The sequence below is a fragment of the Engystomops pustulosus genome, chromosome 5, assembly GCF_040894005.1.
Source record: "Engystomops pustulosus chromosome 5, aEngPut4.maternal, whole genome shotgun sequence".
Lineage (NCBI taxonomy): Eukaryota > Metazoa > Chordata > Amphibia > Anura > Leptodactylidae > Engystomops > Engystomops pustulosus.
Genome location: NC_092415.1, coordinates 138,617,523 through 138,639,444, shown reverse-complemented (window position 1 = coordinate 138,639,444; position 21,922 = coordinate 138,617,523). Strand labels below are relative to the sequence as shown.

At 42.2% G+C, this 21,922-nt stretch overlaps 1 protein-coding gene across 5 annotated transcripts in view; it reads left to right on the top strand.

The window, feature by feature from the left end:
- Positions 1–21,922, top strand: part of COBL (cordon-bleu WH2 repeat protein) — a 331,678-nt gene that overhangs the window by 299,096 nt on the left and 10,660 nt on the right. The window lies entirely within an intron of this gene.

Here is a 21,922-nt window from a genome sequence, read left to right as displayed (position 1 = left end):
CAGTTAAAAAAAGATATTGATTTGAGGCTTTTCCAGACCCCACTGATGTTTTTCTGTTGCATCTGCTCCTCTATCTTCCTCTTGTATCTGGATTTCCCCTCCCTTATTTGTCGCCTCAGCTCCTTTTGAACAATCCTCAGGTTTTCCCTGTCACCTAATCTAAAAAATCTCTTTTTCTCTTTAAGAAGAGCTTTTATATCAGGGTTAATCCAGGATTTGTTATTGGAGAAGCACCTCACCATTTTTGTGGGTACCGTGTTCTCTGTACAGAAATTAATATAGCCCGTTATGCAGTGTGTTAGGCCATCAATGTCATCCCCATAAGAATCCTGCAGGACTTCCCATACAGTTGTATTGAAACAATCCCTCAAAGACTCTTCAGCCTCCGCAGACCATATCTTCCCTGTGCGGATAGCAACTGGTTCTCTCTGTACAAGGGGTAGGTACACAGGGCATAGGTGCACAATGTTGTGATCTGCTCTTCCCAAGGGAGGTAGGGCTGATGACTTGGCATGTTGGCATAAAAGAGGTCCAGTGTTTTATTTTCCCTTGTGTTGCAGGATACATACTGTGTGAAATTTGACAATACAGTTCAATGTCTTTACAGCAAGTTTGCTCCATAATTGTAATGTGCCTAGGGTCACACCATCTTCCATTCACAAATATTGCCAGCCCTCCTCCTATCCTCTTACCGCTATCCCTTGTCCTGTCTGCACAAAAGAGTTTAAAACCTCCCAAGGAGACGAATGTGTCCAGAGTAAGTCCAGTACGCCAAGTCTCTGTAAACAGCATCACGCTGCACTCCTGAAACTCCTGTTGATAGCGGGTTAGCGCCGACAGTTCTTCCATCTTATTTGAGAGAGATCTTACGTTGCCCATAATGATGGAGGGTAGAACAGGTCTATGACGTCTCCTCCTGGCTCTCCGAAGAGCTCCAGCCCTACATCCTCGTCTCCTTCTTTTCCTCAGTTCTTGGGGGATGTCAGGTCTGATAGCATGCTGCCCTGATGTGTCACTTTGCTCCAGCAGCTGTTCCCTAGTGTAGACAATAGACCCTCGGCCCATAGTTCAATCTCTCTTAAGTAGAGTAATAGAAGTAATAAAAAAAAGAAAAAAAGAGAATAAGCTCATAAGTGAGCAGGAGTGGCTGTAACAGGCTGCCACTCCAGGCAAATCACCTAGGCAAAGTGACCCCAACCTAAATAAAGCACCAGTTATCACGAAACAGGCACATCATGCAAAGTCTGACAGAAATGTGTTGCACGCCCTATCTTAAAGGTGCACAATAAAAAATATGGTGCACTCTGTCCGAACAGTGCAGGGAGCGCTATATTTATGAAGAACAGGTGCCCCAAATCATGAATTTGGTGTCCTCTGCACACTATGCAGGCAAACTGCACAGGTCCCGCGTGCAGGGAAGAGCAGTGACTCGGTTGTCATATAACAGCCAGGACCCTACTCTAAAAGTCCAGATCGGAATGATTTCCTATCCCGACTGTTTAACCCGAGGGATCTACGTATCTGGTAAGAGAGACGGCTCCCACCATCTTCTGTCGTCACCTCGCAATGCCAACGGTGCCAACTGCTCAGATGGACAGCCGGGGACTTAATGAAGGTCCCCAGGTCTGTACTAAGCATGTGCCTTCTCGATCCAGCCCCTGGCTGGACTCAGCACTGCCCCTGTCATCCTATGCAAGTGCTTAGGCTGACATTCCTAATGCATTGCAATACATAGTTATTGCAGTTCCTTAATATGAACAAGTGATCAGATGAAATTTTAAATAAAAATAAGTAAAAAATAACTACAGGCGGTCCCCTACTTAAGAACACTCGACTTAAATACGACCCCTAGTTACAAACGGACCTTGGATATTGGTAATTTATTGTGCTTTAGTCCTGGGCTACAATGATCAGCTGTAACAGTTATCAAATGTGTCTGTAATGAAGCTTTAGTGTTAATATTGATTCTTGTGACAACCCAACATTTTAAAAATCCAATTGTCACAGAGACCAAAAAAGTTCTGGCTGGGATTACAATGATAAAATATACAGTTATGACTTACATACAAACTCAACTTAAGAACAAACCTACAGACCCTATCTTGTATGTAACCCAGGGACTGCCTGTAATGACTTATGACTAAATCATAAAATTCAATGAAATGACTCAAAGCCTCTGCACACACTATACAACTGTCAATATGAAGTACAATTTATTACGCAGAAAACAAGCCCTTATACAGCTCTGTACACGGAAAACTAAAAATGTTATGAATTTTTGAGAGTGGTTAACTGTAAACAGGAAATAAAATGGAAAAAGCCCATTAGTGGCACGGAGTTACAATGAGTTACAAGGAGTGTCAAGGAGTTACAATGCCCCCTGTACCACATTTTAAAACATTTACAAAAGTCATTCTTTTGAACCTGAGGCCGCATCCTCACAAGGGATTTTGTTTGCATTTTGAAATGAAATCCAAAGGCTTCACCCGGCTTCACAGGAAATGCAATATTACCACATCATGTGATTTCAGGTGGAGCCTTTGGATTGCAACTGAAACGCCACATGTAAATGTTTCTTCAGGGGCTCTGCAAATTTCTGTCCTGCAAATGTTTGATGGTGCTCCTTCATTTCTGCGATGGTCGTCAAGGTGCAAATGAGATTGTTCACTAAAAGGTTAAAAAGGAACACTATGAGGCTCATCTACTAAGGGTCCGTTGGATTCACTCCCGTCGGGTTTCCTGACGATTTCCGTTTTGCGCCGAATTGCCCCGGGATTTTGGCACACACAATCAGATTTTGGCACATCGGCGCCGGCTTGCATGCGAAAGAAATCGGGGGGATCAAGCACTCACATGCACCGGGAAGAAGCAGGTGAACTCCGGCGGACCTCGGGGCAGAAGGGACGGATGCAGGAACTCGGGCGCACAATCTTCATGAATTGCGCCGTACCCAAATCCTCGTCGGACAACGCGCCACAGGATTGCGACAGGACCGGGTAAGTAAATCTGCCCCAATGTACACGGCAACCTTGTGTAAATGCAAATGCGATGTTAACACAATGGGGCACATTTACTAAGGGCCTGCATTTCTGACGGGCTTTGCACATTCTATTATGTGAAATAGCTTGCACAGGTATTTAAGAAGTGTCAGTGCCACTACTGTGCTGCACGCGACCCTTTTGTGGCTACTGCATTAGCCTCCATGTGACACAAATTAGGGGGTGTTCTGGCGCTCGAGCACCATATTTAACATGTTAATTGTGTTGCATGCCCTATGTTAAAGATGCACCACAAAATAGTTGGTGAACTCTGTCAGGCCAGTGCAGGGAAGCGACAGATTCATTATTTCTGGGGCACGTTCTTATTGAATGTGTCGCACCCAGCATTATACACGGAAAAAGCACTTTTAGTGAAGTTTCCGTCTTTTAAGTAAATTTTTTTAGTAAGGTAGTTCCTGCTGCGCTGAAAAGCATCGGAACGCTCTGGAGTTCACCGAGCCGGACTGAGTGAAGGTAAGCTCCGCGACAGATTTTTTTAAAAAAATGAGGTGGTTTTTACGAATCCGTCGGGTTTTCATTCGGCCACGCCCCCCGATTTCTGTCGCGTGCATGCCAGCGCTGATGCGCCACAATCAGATCACGTGCTCCAAAATCTCGGGGCAATTCAGGGAATTGGCGCAAATCGGAAATATTCGGGTAACACGTCAGGAAAACGCGAATCGGGCCCTTAGTAAATGACCCCCAATGTGTTTACATCACATCTGCATGCTCAACGTTTTTACGTCGCATTCCCATCACATTTGTGTTTACATTATGTTAGCATTCACATTTCATTTGCATTAAAGGGGTATTCTCGTCTGGGCACTCACATTCAGTTTCACTAATCTTCCATATGTAAACATTTCTTCAATTGGATGTCATTTAAAAAAATGTTCCTGTGTGAAGATAATTTCTCATAAATGTAGTCATTCTGTCCCTTAGAAACCAGATAGCTTCCTCGTATACGACCACGTCACACTCTGGCAGCGGTGGCCAGACTTGCACTATAGAGTCCTGCCGGACCACCAGGATACAGCAATCATTACCACAGGACGGTTATGGGATCTGCAGTAACTCCCGGACATTTCATATACAAAACCTTTTTGTTTATTTGTGCAATCCCTCCAGCAGAGGTGGTCGTATCCGAGGAAGCTATCTCGTTTCTAAGGGACAACATGACTACATTTATGAGAAATTATCTTCACACAGGAACATTTTTTTTAATAACATCTAATTGAAGAAATGTTTATATATGGCAGATTTATCAAACTGAATGTGAATGCCCAGACGAGAATACCCCTTTAATATTGCGTTTATAAACTGGCTCTTTCATGGATCACCTCTCACCTCCCCAACCAGACTTTCTTTGATCCTCACAACACCACTTAACCCCATCCTCTCTATTGGCGTCTCACAACGCTCTTGTGGACCCTTACTCTTCTCTATATACACCTTTGGTTTCGGACAGCTCATTAGTTTTCAATTCCACTTCTATGCAGATGACCCACAGATCTATATGGCACAGATATCACTTCTCTTCTTGTCAGAATTCCAGATTGTCTATCAGCCATAACATTTATTACTGATTGTACAGAAGCATGAGATTAATAGCGCTCTATAAATAATAATAATACATGGTGTTTACACAGTAACATTGCACTTGTGTCAAAATTACGTTTGTGTTCAAGGGAACATGTCAGCAAGAAAGTAATTTTTAGCTGGTGAAAGGGTGTCAATATCCTATGCTATGCTGACTTTAAGAATGCATTTCTCAGCATTCTGAATCATTTCAGTAGTTTGATTTGATGTTACCTGGCTCCCTGCCAGCAGTGTATGGGGATTCTTGGGGTGGGGGAAAGGGGAGGAGGGGGGCGAGCTGCAGCCTGTATCTCCTCATACGATCGTCCTCTCCTCCCACCATCCCCCTCCCTCTTCTGCCTGCTCAATGCACATGGCAGGAAGTGGGAAAGGTAGAGAAGGCTGCATAAGTATGACTGACACAGACACCCACAGGCTGTATCTAGCCCTCACCCCAGACTCTTGCCACATACCACATGCTGCTGGCAGAGAACCAGGTAATATAAATTAAACTTATATAAACTACTGAAATTATCCTGGATGCTGACAAAGTCATTTTTAAACATAGCATAGGCTATTGGAACCTGTCACCATCTAAAAATTGCATTCCTGGTGACAGGTTCCATTTAACGTTGTCCTTGCAGTAACATCTTATTTGCTTTTACATTGTGTTTGAGTTCACATCTCACTAACATTCGCATCATGTGTTCATCCCATTTCCTTACAATTTCACAACATTTGCCCACATTTATCAAAGCTAGTGCAAACTACGCTATGTGCAGTTAGCCTGTGGAGTGTGCATCAGATTAATCAAAAATGGTGTGCACCTTTTCCTTTTTTTGGTGCACTTTGTTCATGCTGCAGAATTGTGGCACAGACAGAATTGTGGCGCGCATCAGTGATAAGTGTTTCGTAAACTCTGACTAAGCACCCTTGTACAGGTGCCCATTTTTTGTGCCTTGTTGTACAAGCAGCTTTCAGGTTCTTTTCAATTCAAAGTCAGACAGAAAACTGGCGCAAACACTTTAATAAATGTGGGCCATTGTCTTTATATAAATGTAATGTAACAGAATTTTAGTGAAATTTAAATGCAATGGGACAAATATAGTAATCTCTGTATGCCATGAAACTGCAGTCATTTTCACCTGAAATTACTGGTTTCACATTTATTAACCCCTTCACGCTCCGTGGCGGATGTATCCGCCACAGAGCTGTGAAGGGTGTATGAAGAGGGCTGTATGAAGAGGGCTCCGGTGACTTCCGGAACGGCAAATGGCGCCCAAATGTCCGAAAACCCGACTTTTACACCTTTTTACATGACATAAAAAATGTAATAAAAATTATCAAAATGTCGCACAGTCCTCAAAATGATAGCAATGAAAACTTTGGCTCATTTCGCCAAAAATTACATATCACACAGCTCCGTGCACCACAGTATGAAAAAGTTATTAGCGTCAGAAGATGGCAACATTTTTTTTTCTTTTTCGTACACATTTGTTTAATTTTTGAAAATGTATTAAAATGCAATAAAACCTGTATAAATTTGGTATCACTGCGATCGCACCCAACCAAAGAATAAAGTAGTGGTGTTATTTGGAGCGCATTTAGAATTTTTTTTACGGCTTCCCACTACATGGCAGGGAATAATAAATAACAGCAAGGGAAAGTACAATTTGTTACGCACAAAATAAGCCCTCACACAGCTCTGTACACGGAAAAATGAAAAAGTTATGGATTTTTGAAGATGGAGAGCGAGAAATGAGCGCAAATACCCTGTGTCCTTAAGTGGTTAAAGGTATTAGACATTTTTTAGTCAATTTTACAACTCTTCCAAAAAAGGGAGAAACTGGACAAAAAATTTCACCACAACTATTCTCAAACAAATAAATGGCCTGCATGTGAGAATTCAAGACGAAAAGCTGTGCCGAGTTAAAAAAAAAAAACATAAAAGCTCATTAGAGTTTTGCCACAAAACATCCTGATAATCTCCAAGACTTTTGGGAAAAGTCTTGGACTAATCAGTGGACTGATGAGACAAAGGTTTAAATGTGGAAGGTGTAAATCTCATTACTTCTGGCGTAGATGTAGCAGTGCATTTTAGAAAAGGCACATCATACCAATAGTAAAACTTGGTGGTAATCGTGTAATTGTCTTGGTGGAAGACTGGCAGCAGCACAATGATCCCTAGCAAACCAAGTCCACCTCTCAATGGATTAAGAAAAACAAAATGAAGGCTTTGGGGAAGCCTAGTTAATGTCCTGACATTTGAATGACATAATGGACGTTCAATAATTGAATATTACATTGGTACAATTTAATGTGCATAAAATCAGCAGTAGGACTGTGTTTTCATCGTTGAACTTCACAGCACTTATCCTCCCCATATATACTCTATAAAACTCACCATATAGAATTTGCCATGTACTGTTACAATAATATACAGCGGGGGGAAAAGTATTTAGTCAGTGAACAATTGTGCAAGTGCTCCCACTGAAAAAGATAAGAAATGCCTGTAATTGACATTATAGGTAGATCTCAACTGTAAGAGACGAAATGGTAAAACAAATCCAGAAAATCATATTGTCTTATTTAAAAAAAAAAATAAAATTGCAAAATATAGCCAAAAATAAGTATTTGGTCAATAACAAAATTTCGCCTCAATACAATGTTATATATCCTTTGTTGGCAATGACAGAGGTCAAACTTTTTCTGTAGGTTTTCACAAGGTTGGCACATACTGTTGCTGGTATGTTGTCCCATTCTTCTATGCAGAACTCCTCTAGACCTCTAGGGCAGTGGTGGCGAACCTATGGCACGGGTGCCAGAGGTGGCACTTAGAGCCATTTCTGTGGGCACTCAGGCCATTGCCCCAGGACAGAGTTCACCAAATAGGACCAAATCTTCCTGCAGTCCCAGGCAACTTAAGCGACACTTCATCGATGTTTGGAAAAGTGAGAAGGTGTTGACAAAACTGCATTATCTTTGTAGCTCATACACTGGACCCACCATTCTTCCCCTACAGCAGTGATGGCTAACCTATGACACGCGTGTCACTGCTGACACACGTAGCCATTTTCACTGACACGCGGCTGCCTGAGAGTTAAGTTTCATCCTACATGACCAGGTGCAGTAGCCAGGAGGCTGAGAGTTTTGCACTGAGCTCCCAGCACTCCCCCCTACTCCTCCTCCCCGGGCCGGCCCCTCCCTATGTGTGAGCTGTGCCTAGTGTCTCCAGTCAGCACAGGTATCAGCACGGGGCACAGCAGGAGAGGTGACCTGGCCGTAAACCAGGGAGACTCCTCTGCAGCTCCTGATAGTTGTGGTGGGGGGAGGATGGCAGCACAGTCAGAGGCCACATCGCTGCTGCCCTGTGTGATGTCCCAGCAGCTGCCACCTCTACACTGACCATCTCAACAGCAGGGACCAGGGAGGACAACCACTCTCATCATACAGTAAGTAAGGTCAGTGCACTGTATGATAGAAGATAGTCATCAAGGCTTGTGTGTCAGTTTTGTGACGTATAAGCCCTGAAATAATCACAACACCTTGCAAATTGCCAGACATTGCGATTATTTTGCTCCTCACGCCTTCTCCATGCCAAGAAGGCATGAAGGAGATGCGGACAGCGGCGCCTGCACCCTCGCTATAACCTGTGAACTTTCATGACTGAAAGTTTGCAGGTTACTAATCTTTTCCACACCTGTCTGATTGTAATCGATCTATTACAATGTGCGATTTGCACATAGTAATAGATGATGTGGAAAATCCCCATATACTGGAATACTGTTGTATGGCAGTACATGGTTGGATCAATCAGACAACCTAGGGTTAAAGTACCCTAGAAGTTAAATAATTATACATATTTGTTATTTAAATTATAAATATCACAAAATTATGTTTTTTTGTCAAGGTGACACACCACCCGAGTTATGCTCGGTTTTTTGGCAAATTTTGACACACCAAGCTCAAAAGGTTGCCCATCACTGCCCTACAGAGAGACCCTCTGAGAGTCTGAATTTGCCCTTCTTCTTTCAACTGTACTGGTGGCCTCAGGGGGTCGATACGATTGAAAGATGTGGAAGAACAGATAGCAATAAGTTCCTGCTTAAAATGCCATGTTGGCACTTCACGGCAAATAAGTGGATTTTGGTTGTAGTTTGGGCACTCTGACTCTAAAAGGTTCGCCATCACTGCTCTAGGGCAACATGGGCTTTTAACGCCCTCCAAAGGTTTTCTATGTGGTTGAAAACTGTAGACAGGCTAGGCCACTCCAGGACCTTCACATGCTTCTTACAAAGCCACTTCATTGTTGCCTTGGTGCTGTGCTTGGGATCAATGTCATGCTGAAAGAACCAGCCATATGTTTCAGCTTCAATGCTCTTGCTGATAGGAGGAGGTTTGCATTCAAAATCTAACGATACATGGCCCCATTTATTCTTTTAGGTACACCAATCATCAGTCATCTTGGTCCCTTTGGAGAGAAACAGCCCCATGGCATGATGTTGCCCCATGATTCACAGTAGGGGTTATTTGGATGCAACTCAGCATTCACTCTTCTCCAAACACAAGTTGTGTTTCTACGAAACAGTTCTATTTTGGTTTCATCTGACCATATGACATTCCCCCAATACTCTTCTTGAACATCCAAATGCTCTCTAAAAAACTTCAGACGTCCCAGATATGTACAGTCTTAAGTAGGGGGATATGTCTGGTACTGCAGGATCTGAGTCGTAGGCGTAGTGTGTTTCTGACTATAACCTTTGTTACGTTAGTCTCAGCTATCTATAGGTCTTGTATGTCTCCCATTTTTTAACTATTGCTCCCACAGTTGATTTCTTCACACTACGTTGCTTGCCTTTTGCAGTGTCGGTCTTCCCAGCCTGGTGCACATCTTCAGTTTTGTTTCTGGTGTCATTCGAAAGCTCTTTGGGCTATACCATAGTGGAATTCGGTTAACCTGTTGGAAAACCGTGAATCGGGCCCTTAGTAAATGACCCCCAATGTGTTTATGATTTTTACTGTTTATTTATATTTATATCAGTTCTAGGGAAAGGGGAGTGATTTAAATTTTTAGGTTTTTCTATTTTATTTTTTTACTTATTTGTACTATTTTTTTGTACATTAACCCTTGGTTGTCTGATCGATCCTACCATATATTGCCATACTACAGTATGGCAGTATATGGGGATTTTCCACCTCATTCACCGCATATCGCACATTGTAGTGAATGGGTTAAAACGAGACAGCCTCGGGTCTTTGGAAGACCTGCAATATGCAGCAAAGACTCAGTCCGTGAACCCTCTCCATTCACCCGACGCACGCCGTACTATTACGGCACGCGTCTGGAAGGGATTAGAGAAGAAGTGACAGGTTTGTGAGAGCCAGAAATGTTGCTTGTTTGTGGATGACCAAATACTTATTTTCCACCTTAACTTTCAAATAAATTCTATAGAAATCAGACAATGTGACTTTATTGATTTGTTATGGATACATATATGGATATATGTATACATTGGGGGTATTCATTAAGACTGACGTTTTTAAATTCTAGCCTGTCCCTCCTGCCACTAATCCCTCTGCTCTGCCCCGCTATGTGTAAGTCAGTTAAATTACACTTCACTGCAGTGATATGGACTTCAGTAATCGCTGGTTTGTCCAACAATTCTGAGTTTAAAAAAATGTAAAACATTTTAAAATAAATAAAAAATAAACACCCTAAAGTCTCTGAACCACCACCCTTCCATAGACATACCTAATAAAGTTTAAAAAAAACCTGCCTCTGTACAATAAATCAGAAGCGTTATTGGATTCACCTGGTGAATGCTGTCAAAACATGAAAAACTATGCCAATGAAAATATGGTGATTTTAAGACAAATGAGATTTTCTCTGAATTTTTATTCAGGAAAATTGGGCAAAAATAAATTAGGTATTGCTATAATTGCAGTGACCCATAAAATAAAGATAAACATATTATTTTGTATGATACAGTAAATAGCCATAGTAAAAAGAAAAATCCTAACCAGGAATTTATTATTTTCTTTTCTTCCACCCAGAGTTAATTAAATCTCAACAATAAGCTACAGATGCCCCAAAATAAAGTATCTGAAAAGAGTCTGAAAAAATTTGTCTGAATTGTGCTCCTTCTATTCTATACCCTTCTTTGGGCCCATACAGCAGTTTACCAACACGTATCAGGAGAAATTAGGTATCAAACTTTGCTGAGGATTTCCTCAAAGAATATAATCATAATGTGTAACTTTTGTGCCAAAAGGAATATATTGTGAAAAGAAAATTCATTTTCCAAATTGCACATCTGTGTTGTTTTAACTCCAATGAAACACTAATGGGTAAACAAACTTATTGTTGGTTTACATATGTTGAGGGTTGTAATTTCCAAAATTAGGTAATGGGGTGTTATACTGTTATTCAGAGTTCTTAAAGTCGATTTAAAGCTGAGCTGGTCCCTAAATTATAAGTTTGGAAGAATTTCTTGAAAATGTGAAAAATTGCACCCAAAGTTCTTAGCCCCAAAGCAAAAACCATAGAAACATAGGGGGATATTTATCACACGCCAGCGCTTGTGCTTGTGCTTCCGCCTCTTTATGTATCGAGTAGGCTGCTGCGCAGCAATTATTCTACGCCAGGCCCACATTTGAAAAGTCAGTGGCAGCAGCAAGTGCAACAGCGCGGGGACAGTAATGCCCCGCCCTGACCCACTCCCGGCCAGCCGTGCCCTCCCTATTGCTAGCACTTGCGACTATTTAGCCCTCTCCGCCACCTTCACGCCACTTACTGTCCCCGTGCCAGGGCACTCGCTGCCGCCGGCGGCTTTCGATGTATACCGCTGCGACTGTGCGGCATGAGCTCCAGTGTATGATAAATGTCCACCATTGAATTCATGACATTGAATACATGGCCATATTTATGAATACACACTGATATTATCAAAGTTTCGTTCTTATAGATTGATTATCAAATTTTCTGCCTGACTAGAACGTTTAAAATGTGATTGCTCATGTTGAGGAATGGCCTACACGTCTTACTGGAAAGATAAAATGTTTCATTATGGGAACTAAATTTTTTTTTATAAGACTTGATTCAAGGCCAGTCAGGAATTTTTGCCCTACTATCAATCATTTACCATCTGTCATATAGGATTCTTCTGCCTTCCTATGGATTAAGGGCCCCTGCACATAAACATGAAATGAGGACGTGTGGATGGGATTTTTTCCGCAGCTTGCATGGGCCCTTCTTTTCACTTTTATGGACTCTTGCATATGGCCATGTATTTTCAAATTTTCTGCCTGACTAGAACGTTTAAAATGTGATTAATCTTTATTAGAATTAATTTAAAATTATATCAGACTAGTCTTGTTCAACATATACTTTGTTCAGGCGTTGGCCAGCAAGTTGGACTAGTATTCTGGTCCTACAGAGGTGCAGTGTTTGATAGTGTTTTATTATTACACTGTCCCTGTGTGCGAGCCACAAATGGTCTAACATGCAACACAATTTGTTTGTTGCTTTAGACAAAACATAACATAAGCGGCACTGGTGATGGGCAGTAACCTATATGCTGTAATAATTTACTTCGCACCTAACGCGTTTCTGCATCCCTGGTTTCATCTTAGGATGCGTCCTCAGAGGTGCTAACTTAGTACTTTAAAGGTGCAACCTAGTTTTTGTTTACACCCGCAGCATTTCCCCCCACGGCATTGTAGCAGGCCGTAACGCGGCCGTCTAATGCCGGGGGTTTTATGGGGTTGTCTCCACCCCTTCCCGGGGAACCACCGGGGGGCGGATAGAAAACCCGGCTCATGGTTGATGGGCAAGCCATCAACCAGTTGCTATTATGTAGCTACTTACATGGAGCACTGGACCGGAGTCGCCCGGCTTTTGAAAGCTGCTGCTCCGTGTGACTCCCTGTAAACATCCCGTTACGGGGAGGCACGTGTCAGACCATGCAGCACGTCTCCCAGTGATGACATAACTGGGGCGCATCACATGATCGCACGGGCATGGTCACATGATCGGGCTCATGTGCGGTTTCCATGGAGATGGAGTACATCAGGATTTCTATGAATTTGGCAGATAAGATGTGGAAGAAATGATCAAGAGTAGTACTGAGATATCAGAGAATGTGTCTTCTGTGATGGTAAGTAGGGACGTTATGAGACAAGTGCATATATATGTATGCGATGGGAAATACAAGATATAATACCTAGATGAAACAGGCATATGGGATATAGTCATTAAGACCCCGTGGTTTGACTGTATCCAGGGTAAATATCCAGCGGGATTCTCTTTGACAGACCAGTCTGTCAAAATCGCCCCCCCCTATTGAGAGGGTTAACACTTTCTATGCCCTGGAAGCTAATCACCTCGGGGCGTCCTTGGTGACATTCCCAGACATGCTTGGCAACCGGGGAATCTTGTTTGTTGACAATATCCCTGACATGTTCACCTATCCGTGTTCGCAACTCACGGATGGTTTTGCCAACATATTGGGTGGAACATATGCAGGTCAGGAGATAAATAACTCCCGTACTCCTGCAAGAGATGAATTTCTTGATGGAGAATAATTTGCCAGTATTTGAGCTCTGAAAAGTTGTCCCCTCTTGAATGAACTTACAATTCTGGCATCTTTTGCATTTAAAGGTGCCTGGTGGGGGTTTGGGAAGCCAGGTAGATTTTTTGCTTGGCAATAGATGGCTATGAACCAAGCTATCGCCCAGGTTCCTACCCCTACGGAAGGTAATCTGTGGGGCATCTCCAATCAATTCCCCAATGTCTGGGTCTCGTTGGAGTATGCCCCAGAATGTTTGGAGAGTTTCACGAACCAATTTATGTCCGGCATCATATGTCCCGATGATACGGGTCTGAGAATCAGTGTTGTCTCTGGGACGAGGATGCAGGAGGTCCGTTCTATTGGTGCTTAAAGCATGATGGTAGGCTTTCTTTAGCACCCCCTCGGGATATCCTCGTTGACGGAATCTCTGGTGCAGTTCTTTAGAGGATGAGACAAAATCGGGAAGGAGGGTGTTATTCCTTCTTGCTCTCAAGAATTGCCCTTTGGGTATGCCTTTCAATAGAGGCTTAGGATGATGACTCTGCCACCGTAGAAGGTTGTTTGTTGCTGTAGGTTTTCTGTACATGTGAGTTGTTAGCATCCCATTATGAGATTTTCTAATGGTAAGATCCAGAAATACAATCTGATCTGACCTAAATTCGGATGTAAAGAAAAGGCCTATCTCGTTGGTATTCAAACAAGCGACAAATTCCTTATATTCTTCTGGTGTTCCTTTCCACAGGATGAGTATATCGTCTATAAAGCGTAGCCACAACGTTATGTTGTGCATCCACTTTTCCATAGACTCCCCAAACACCAGCTCCTTCTCCCACCAGCCCAGGAAGAGGTTTGCATATGTGGGAGCGCATGGGCTCCCCATTGCAACCCCCCTGAGCTGGTGGTAGAATCTGCCGTCAAATACGAACGTATTATGTTCCAGAACAAATTGGAGTAGTTTCAGTGTAAACTGATTGTGTCTTTGACATTGGATGTCTCTGGTATTAAGAAAGGATTCCACCGCTTGATATCCCCTCTCATGTGGAATGGAGCTGTATAAAGCTTCCACATCCAAACTTGCCAAGTTGACATCAGGGTGCAACTGTAGACCCTCAAGACGACGTAATACATCCATAGTGTCCTTAATGTAGGACGGCAGAGTAGCCACAAACGGCCGCAAGATGTGGTCAACATACATACTGATATTTTGAGTGACGCTGTTGATGCCACTAACTATAGGCCTGCCTTTTAATGGGTTCGTACCCTTGTGTATCTTTGGAATACTATAAAAGGTAGCAGTGGTTGGATGTGCTGGAAGCAAGAATTGATACTCTGTTTTGCTTATCAATTTTTGTGTGAGGGCGTCCTTGAGTATCCCATCTGGATACTGGTGGGAGGTTCAATCGTTGGAGACCTATTTGAAAAATAATATCGTACCAAGGGGCCTCCGTATCAATCTCATTCCATCAGCCAGAATCAGGTCCCCGGCCTTGCTTAAAAAGTGGGAAAAGGAGTCTATAGATTCTTCTCTCCGCTTTATGAACCTCTTACTAGAGGAAGAAAAGACTAAATTGCTGTCCTCTGATACTGTGCTAAAAACAAGTATAGACAACGCAAAAAAATTTTCTAGCAGTCCCGAATTTGAGCGTAAGGAGCAGATATTACAAGGCACAATAGAACGTTTTACTGCTCAAATCAAAGAAAGGAAACATTTCCAATTCTGCAGGGACACTGCTGATTTTAAGGAGGGCAACATTTTGGATTTAAATCCCAAGGGAGATAACAGGGTCCCTGAAACCGAGATAGACATTACATCGTCTGAAAACGTCAACTCTGACAGCGATATCTCAACCAGAGGCACCTCCAGAGGGAGAGGTGGAAGAGGGGCTACCCCAAAAAGAGGCAGGGGGAGAGGAACACGAGGCACTGGAAGAGGTGATAGAGGCAAATCACAACAAAACAGCGGGGGGGGGTTATCTCAAGACCCACCACCACTAGAATACCAGCTTCGAGGGTGGAAGGAAAATTAATCACGCCAATAACATCACAGGGTGACACCATGCAAATTATTAACCTATCCACTAGGGCCTTGACAGAAATAGAACATCAAGTAGTCACAAGAGGCTTGTCATATGTCCCCACTCCCTCATTTGATTTATTCACCTGGACCAAGGATTTAAATCTTTTTTGCAGAAAACTAAAATGGCAAAAATTCTTCCTACAACATGACAGGCGTCATTGCCAGGAGTTGGGTCTGGAAACTACAGACCTTGAATGCCTAAGAACATTGGGTAGTTTGTTGGAAGAAGGAAATAAACAAATGGGGGAAGGCCCTTTTACTAACTTTAGACCCAAGTCAAAAAAATTTCCTCCTCTGAATGACAATACTCTTATAGACACCTTCCTCAAGATGGTAATTGATCATCTACAAAAGACTCATACCAGTCTCACTCCATTTCATAACCTCTCACGTGATGAATGGTGGGCTCTTAAAACTCTTGAGAAGGATGAGTCTATTGTGATAAAGCCTTCAGATAAAGGCGGTAATTTAGTGATCATGGATAGGGAACAGTATTGATGAGTAATAAGATCCTAAATGACAAGTTATGTTACAAAACACTACCCTCAAATCCCAAAATGCAACTTCATCGTAAATTAGATGGGATACTCAAGGACGCCCTCACACAAAAATTGATAAGCAAAACAGAGTATCAATTCTTGCTTCCATTACATCCAAACACTGCTACCTTTTATAGTATTCCAAAGATACACAAGGGTACGAACCCATTAAAAGGCAGGCCTATAGTTAGTGGCATCAACAGCGTCACTCAAAATATCAGTATGTATGTTGACCACATCTTGCGGCCGTTTGTGGCTACTCTGCCGTCCTACATTAAGGACACTATGGATGTATTACGTCGTCTTGAGGGTCTACAGTTGGACCCTGATGTCAACTTGGCAAGTTTGGATGTGGAAGCTTTATACAGCTCCATTCCACATGAGAGGGGATATCAAGCGGTGGAATCCTTTCTTAATACCAGAGACATCCAATGTCAAAGACACAATGGGGAACATTTACTTACCCGGCCCATTCGCGATCCAGCGGCGCGTTCTCTGCACAGGATTCGGGTCCAGCTGGGATTTAAGATGGTAGTTCCTCCGCCGTCCACCAGGTGGCGCTGCAGCGCCGAAAATAATCTTAACGCCCCGGAATGCACCATCCCATAGAAGGTGAAGGTGAGCGCTCCCCAAGCGACACATTTCGGTTTTTAAATGCGGCGGTTTTTCCGAATACGTCGGGTTTTCGTTCGGCCACGCCCCCCCGATTTCTGTCGCGCGCATGCCGGCCCCGATGCGCCACAATCCGATCGCGTGCGCCAAAAACCCGGGGCAATTCATGTACAAGTGGCGCAAATCGGAAATATTCGGGTAACACGTCGGGAAAACGCGAATCGGGCCCTTAGTAAATGACCCCCAATCAGTTTACACTGAAACTACTCCAATTTGTTCTGGAACATAATACGTTCGTATTTGACGGCAGATTCTACCACCAGCTCAGGGGGGTTGCAATGGGGAGCCCATGCGCTCCCACATATGCAAACCTCTTCCTGGGCTGGTGGGTGAAGGAGCTGGTGTTTGGGGAGTCTATGGAAAAGTGGATGCACAACATAACGTTGTGGCTACGCTTTATAGACGATATACTCATCCTGTGGAAAGGAACACCAGAAGAATATAAGGAATTTGTCGCTTGTTTGAATACCAACGAGATAGGCCTTTTCTTTACATACGAATTTAGGTCAGATCAGATTGTATTTCTGGATCTTACCATTAGAAAATCTCATAATGGGATGCTAACAACTCACATGTACAGAAAACCTACAGCGACAAACAACCTTCTACGGTGGCAGAGTCATCATCCTAAGCCTCTATTGAAAGGCATACCCAAAGGGCAATTCTTGAGAGCAAGAAGGAATAACACCCTCCTTCCCGATTTTGTCTCATCCTCTAAAGAACTGCACCAGAGATTCCGTCAACGAGGATATCCCGAGGGGGTGCTAAAGAAAGCCTACCATCATGCTTTAAGCACCAATAGAACGGACCTCCTGCATCCTCGTCCCAGAGACAACACTGATTCTCAGACCCGTATCATCGGGACATATGATGCCGGACATAAATTGGTTCGTGAAACTCTCCAAACATTCTGGGGCATACTCCAACGAGACCCAGACATTGGGGAATTGATTGGAGATGCCCCACAGATTACCTTCCGTAGGGGTAGGAACCTGGGCGATAGCTTGGTTCATAGCCATCTATTGCCAAGCAAAAAATCTACCTGGCTTCCCAAACCCCCACCAGGCACCTTTAAATGCAAAAGATGCCAGAATTGTAAGTTCATTCAAGAGGGGACAACTTTTCAGAGCTCAAATACTGGCAAATTATTCTCCATCAAGAAATTCATCTCTTGCAGGAGTACGGGAGTTATTTATCTCCTGACCTGCATATGTTCCACCCAATATGTTGGCAAAACCATCCGTGAGTTGCGAACACGGATAGGTGAACATGTCAGGGATATTGTCAACAAACAAGATTCCCCGGTTGCCAAGCATGTCTGGGAATGTCACCAAGGACGCCCCGAGGTGATTAGCTTCCAGGGCATAGAAAGTGTTAACCCTCTCAATAGGGGGGGGCGATTTTGACAGACTGGTCTGTCAAAGAGAATCCCGCTGGATATTTACCCTGGATACAGTCAAACCACGGGGTCTTAATGACTATATCCCATATGCCTGTTTCATCTAGGTATTATATCTTGTATTTCCCATCGCATACATATATATGCACTTGTCTCATAACGTCCCTACTTACCATCACAGAAGACACATTCTCTGATATCTCAGTACTACTCTTGATCATTTCTTCCACATCTTATCTGCCAAATTCATAGAAATCCTGATGTACTCCATCTCCATGGAAACCGCACATGAGCCCGATCATGTGACCATGCCCGTGCGATCATGTGATGCGCCCCAGTTATGTCATCACTGGGAGACGTGCTGCATGGTCTGACACGTGCCTCCCCGTAACGGGATGTTTACAGGGAGTCACACGGAGCAGCAGCTTTCAAAAGCCGGGCGACTCCGGTCCAGTGCTCCATGTAAGTAGCTACATAATAGCAACTGGTTGATGGCTTGCCCATCAACCATGAGCCGGGTTTTCTATCCGCCCCCCGGTGGTTCCCCGGGAAGGGGTGGAGACAACCCCATAAAACCCCCGGCATTAGACGGCCGCGTTACGGCCTGCTACAATGCCGTGGGGGGAAATTATTACAGCATATAGGTTACTGCCCATCACCAGTGCCGCTTATGTTATGTTTTGTCTAAAGCAACAAACAAATTGTGTTGCATGTTAGACCATTTGTGGCTCGCACACAGGGACAGTGTAATAATAAAACACTATCAAACACTGCACCTCTGTAGGACCAGAATACTAGTCCAACTTGCTGGCCAACGCCTGAACAAAGTATATGTTGAACAAGACTAGTCTGATATAATTTTAAATTAATTCTAATAAAGATTAATCACATTTTAAACGTTCTAGTCAGGCAGAAAATTTGAAAATACATGGCCATATGCAAGAGTCCATAAAAGTGAAAAGAAGGGCCCATGCAAGCTGCGGAAAAAATCCCATCCACACGTCCTCATTTCATGTTTATGTGCAGGGGCCCTTAATCCATAGGAAGGCAGAAGAATCCTATATGACAGATGGTAAATGATTGATAGTAGGGCAAAAATTCCTGACTGGCCTTGAATCAAGTCTTATAAAAAAAAATTTAGTTCCCATAATGAAACATTTTATCTTTCCAGTAAGACGTGTAGGCCATTCCTCAACATGAGCAATCGGTGATAGCGAGTCTCATGCCTAAATCATTGCTGTCCTTTCAGGTATTTGCACGTGAATGAAAAGAATTCCAACAGAGTACATAACCCAATTAATTGGAGATAAGTACAGGTAGACCCCAGGTTACATTCAGGTTTGATTCTTAGGGTTTGTTCTTAAGTTGAATGTGTATGAAGAGGTATATATATGAGGTGTAACTGCAGCCAAATCATGTTTTGGGACCTATGACTATAAGATTTAAAATCTTTTGAGTTTTTAGGGGAACAAGAATTAACAATAAAGCTTCATTGCAGAGACCTTGCAGTTGATTATTGCAGCCTGGTGCTAAAGTACAGTAAATTACCAGAATCCAGAGAGTTTACAGAGATCACAATGGTCAAAGAGGTCTGTTTGTAACAGGGAGTTGTCTGTAAGTCAGGTGTCCTTAAGTCGTGGACTGCCTGTCAATGAAATATGCAGTTCATGGGAAAAAAGGAAAGGAAAAAAAAGAGAAAAAAGTTTTAAATAAAGTTCATAGAAATATTTGAAATTATACATTGTGCAATTCATAATACATACATTCATAAAAATACTGGTAATTCATAAGCATATATACACACACATAATATACATAGATAAGGCTTTTGGGAACTGTGCATGTAAAAGTAAATAGGAGGGAAGACATCTGGAAGGCTGGCCCAGCCTTACCATACAAACAGCAACAAAATAAGTGATTAACAAAATCAACCTGAAAATGCCATCATTGAGAGGGTAAAATGCTGAATTGTAAAACTGCTGAGTGTTGCTTCATCGCTGATTTTGTTGCTGCTGCTGAAAAGTTTGGGGTCACTTAGAAATTTCTTTATTTTTGAAAGAAAAGTACATTTTCTATTAATGAAGCTAACATTAAATGAATCATAAATCCACTCTATACATTGGTAATGTGGTAGCGGCAAATGTCTCGTTTTTAATGCAATATCTACATAGGTGTATATAGACCCATTTCCAACAACCACCACTCCAGTGGTTTAATGGTACATTGTGTTTGCTTACTGTGTAAGAAGGCTATTGATTGATTGGAGCCAATTTCATCCTACAGCAGGACAATAACCCAAAGCACACCTCCAAATTATGCATGGACTATTTAGGGTAGAGGCAGGCAGCTGCTATTCTATCTGTAATGGAGTGGCCTGCCCAGTCACCAGATCTCAGCCCCATTGAGCTGTTGTGGGAGCAGCTTGACCATACGGTACACAAAAAGTGCCCATCAAACCAATCCAACTTGTTTGAGAGGTTTCTGGAAGCATGGGGTGAAATTTCTCCAGATTAGCTCAGCAAACTGACAGATAGAATCTCAAAGGTCTGCAATGCACATCAAGGTTTGTAATTGCAGAAAAGGGAGAATTCTTTAATAAAAGCACAGTTTAAAAGAGAAAATAATTATTTGAGATAAAAAAAAAACAACACAAAATTGTCGGGGTGACTCCAAACTTTTGAGCTGTAGTGTATATGCCGTGTGAATATTACAAACTTAACTGAATAAAATCTAACATCTCCATGGAGAAGGTAGAGAGGGAATATATAGGACAAAGGGGTAAGTAAATTCATAGATAATTCATAAAAATCAATTTAAGACATTTCTTGAACTGTGGATGAACTAGAATTAATTCATACAATTTAAGAAAAAAGTCTAAATTTAAAATGAATAAAATTAGACTTTCTATATAATCCATTGTAATCAATGGGGTACCTGTATCTTATGTTTAGTTTTGTGCTTACGCTTTTTTATTTTAATTTTTTTCAGCTTATTTGTTGGTCAAATGTATCAAAGGTTCAATCATGATACATCCGGCGTTTGAGGAGTATGTTAGTGAATTTGCGACTTTTTAAAAAAAAAGTCCCAATATTTATGTGCAATCAGCTTAAAAAATAATTCCTATGTCAGGAACAGATATGAATTTGTTCCCAAATTTGCAAGTTTTTATCTCAGGCAACACTGAAGAAACTACAACTAACTTGGACTTTGAATGAAGGTTGTTTTAGGAACAAAAAGGAACAAAAAAGGCACAAAATGTAGACATGCACCAAAAAAAGTAGAAGAAAATGCACCAAAAGTAGGAGAAAAAAACAAAACAAATAAAAGATATGCATGCTCCAATGAGTAGGCACAACCCTTATGTAAACTTGTATTTGGCTGCTATTTTTCCAACATGGAGTAGGAAACAAACAGTAAAGCTCCAATGTTTTCTGACTTCTATCTCCTGGCTTAGAAAGGGAATTTACAATTCAAAATAACATGAGAGAAAGGCTTAACAGTCTCAAAATACACAGTAATGGATGTAGTTAGGCAAGTTGTGGGTTGGAGCTTAATAGGCAGCGATTAAGATAACCATTATGAAGGGACAGTAATATGGCTTATTAGTGTGCTGACAAGGTTGTGCTGTAAATAGATGATAAGATTGCTATGTGCTTAGATAATGGACAAATCAGCATCTTATGGAACACAGATCTATGCAAGTATTTTTTTTTATTGTTCAGACTATACCCTGAAAATACAAATACATTAACCCTTTCTCCACATACTTCACAGACATGTGATGATGATGACGACTTTCCAGTCACTGACACAGCGACTCAATTTTGCACCTGGGTTTATGGCCTATTACATGGATACACTTCAAACACCATAAAAGACTATCACCAAACACCTGAAATCTTAAGCCACCACTCCTATTGCCCTTTATTGTGTAACAAAAACTCCAGTTTTATTTCTCTGGCTGGCCACTTTACCTCATGTTTTTTGTAATGTGTGTGTAAGTGTGGGGGTCAGGATATTAGGCAATTTGCCAATACAGGAGGTCCCCT